The sequence below is a fragment of the Chaetura pelagica genome, unplaced genomic scaffold (genome assembly GCF_000747805.2).
Source record: "Chaetura pelagica isolate M959 unplaced genomic scaffold, ChaPel_1.0 scaffold76, whole genome shotgun sequence".
NCBI lineage: Eukaryota > Metazoa > Chordata > Aves > Apodiformes > Apodidae > Chaetura > Chaetura pelagica.
The window spans coordinates 11911194-11914253 of NW_009970723.1; the positions used below are offsets into that span (position 1 = coordinate 11911194).

The 3060-nt window shown below is 44.0% G+C and overlaps 1 protein-coding gene across 1 annotated transcript in view; it reads right to left on the reverse strand.

Annotated features, from left to right (window-relative positions):
- LRP12 (low density lipoprotein receptor-related protein 12) overlaps window positions 1-3060 on the reverse strand; it is a 169107-nt gene that overhangs the window by 86487 nt on the left and 79560 nt on the right. The gene's annotated exons all lie outside the window — the stretch shown is intronic.

Genomic DNA, 3060 nt, shown 5'->3' on the forward strand with positions numbered 1-3060 from the left:
TTTTTTCCCCTTACCTATTTATTAGTCTAAGTCTATGCTTCCATTTTCTTGGGTGCTGGTCCTGCACTCTTTGCATGAAGACAAAGCTGTCTGTTAGAGGTCATTTATACTACCTGCAAACTCAGGTGCACTGAACCACAGAATATTCCCCTGAGTCATTTCCTCTGCACTGCCTTTAGAAATAAAACTTCATCTCCTTCTTGCACACTTAATTCTCTTTGTTACCAAAAAAGTACAGTAATTTGTTGGTCTATAATACAGCACACATCAAGGATTTGGATTCCATTGTGTTAGAGGCTACACAAACAAGGACAAAACGAAAACCCTTGCTCTAGAAAGCTTGCTGTTCTGAGAATTATGCCTGTTAAGTTGCGAAACACTAATGGACTAGATCGATAAGGCATTTGCTGTGTCTTCCTTTGTTTCGGTCCTTATGGAAAACAAGGAATAGTTCACTAGCAGCCAAGTTGTAATCAGGTAGCAGGGGGTCACATTGGAGGTAAACCTTGTGGTAGATTTCAAGAAAGCTGTATGAATGTCTGTGGAGAGCGTAAAATAGTGAGAATTATATTTGCAGGAATGGCATGCCATTACCATAAATTTATTATGACAAAGGTATTACCATTCAGATGACAAAAGCTGGCATAGATAAGGACCAGGTGATGAACATTCACAAAATATAAGATCCATTCAAGCTTAAAGGTCCCATCAGCATGTAACATCAGGACATGGTAATGGAAGGAGAGAGATGGCTGCCTGTTTGTGTAGCTGCCTGCAACTGGACAGCCCAAGGAACTGGGTTTCCATTTGCGGTTGGAGCACTGTGGAAAGCTTAAGCTGCTCTCTTCAGAGCTGTAACACAATATATCAGGCTGTCTACACCACCATCCTGACAGGGTCAATGGCACAGTAAAATTGAGTGACAGCTTTTCTAGCTCCTTTCCTCTCATTCCATAGAGGCATTTGCCTTCTAGAAAACATTCAGTAGGAACACTCCTTGCTGCCCAGCACTTTTGCTACTGCAGACGTAAATCAGAGGCAGCTATTACACTCTGATCACATGCTCCAGGGCTCCAGCAGCCCAGCCAGGACAGCAAACCAGGGGGCCTCCAGGACATTCCACCCAGCTGACTGCCAGGCTGTGTTCTCCCATCCTGCCAGATCATCTGCTCCCCTGACCTCTGCCTATCTTCTTTTAGTGCTACCACATGCAGAGAACTGTAACTGCTCAGCTGGTATTTCCTTGGAGCAACAGTTCCTTGGAGGAGTTTCTTTTTTTGTATTATGGGGCAGGTTACAGAGCATGACTATATAGAGAGCAGGAAGTGGGGCACAGGCATAATCAATTCCCACATGCGGGCAATGAAAGAAAATGGCCTAGGAGGATCCAAAGGAGAAAAGGAATTAAATTGGATGCACTGCTTTTTGCTGCATGCCTCAGTAATGCTTTCCCAGGAGGCAGTGGGGGCCTTCTTGATTGACAGCCAGAGGCATGAGCTAATTCTACATCTCTCAACAAAAAAAACAACTTGGAAGATCTTATTAAAACAAGATAACCTCAGACTTTTTTAAAGGTCCTTATGCAAAGACTGCTGGGCACAGGCTGTGCAAGTGCCTCCACAGTAACTTCATACTGCCCCCCACTGTTCACATATTGTGAATACAGACGGGCCTGGAACAGCCTGGATTTCCTGTACACACAGAGAAGTTAATGTACAGCACAGCTGCTTCTTCCTGAAAAAGTGCTGGCAATCACTCCACAGTGGAGCTGCTAAGGATTTGGACACACACAGTACACAGGCTGGAATACCTGAGGAACTACTCTGATCAGGTTGCTGCATGCCAGGAAATGTGAGACAAACATGCGAAAAAAAATTAAAATCCACCTGGGAAAAGTTTTCAGCCAGGAGGAAAATGTATCTGAGATACTCTAACCATGCAGTAGATGTGGTCTAGGAGACAACAACCTTTTAGCTGTCCAGAGTACCCGAGGATCACTCAGCTCATTGGGAAAGAACGGTGAAAATCCTTCCAGTTTTGTCTGCATTTCCCGATCCCTCTGGTCTTTTCCCTCCCATCATTTCTCCCTGGGATTCACTTCTTGTTGCCCTGATTCCTCTCTCCCACCACATCTGTGTTGATTTACTCTCCTGACCTAAGCAGGGCTCTGCCCGTGCTGCACACATCTCCTCCATCCCCTCCCTGTGATCTTCCTTATGCACCATTTCTGCCCTTTCTGACAACTAAATGTTTTCTGATTTTCCCACTGCGCACAGACTACACCTTTTTTTACACCTTCCCCTTCTCACCTTCCCAAATCACTTTTCACACAGAACATAAGAAGCTTTATTGCACACCCCCCACTTTTTTTTTTTTTTTTAACTTTTTTCTTTTTCTTTTTTCTTTCCAGATTATGGCTCCAGTGGCCACTGTCTTGAAGTGACTACCAGGCTCATTTTTACTTTCCTTTGGAAAAAGCTACCCTTCTTACATAAAAACTGGCAGGGAAAAGGTCTTTTTGGCACCTTTGTCTCTCATTACAGTTTAGTTTTGGAAGTGAGGCTGATACTCCCCTGCTCAGAAAACTTCCTTCTTTTCTTTTTCCCTATGTTTTTTTAATAAATACAATTTTTCATGTTATTCTCCTTGCAGGGTAGTGAGTGACAAGCTTTAGCTGGGGTAAGCTTCATCTTTTTATTACTCTGGATTTCTGTAAAACTGCACCAGAATGAGACAAACCTTAAGCAAAACTATTTTTAGCAGAGGACTTTATCCCAGAAACCTTTTACCGAAACCGTACCGAGCACCTGGTGCCCAGGCATCTGCCAACTGCTTCCAGAGCTCTGACCTTTCAGCAGAAGTCTACTGGAGCTGGCATTTTGGCCCAAGATGAGGTGTCATACCAAGGCTGGAGCAAAAGGGGGAAAGCCTTAAAGGTAAAGAGAGGAGGTATTTATCTAAAGGTGGAAGGTCTCATGGTATTTTTTAGTGACTGGTAGGTGCTGGGAAGGGTTTCATGAGAGGAGGAATGGCAGGTGTCCCAGCCTGTATCTTCATTTC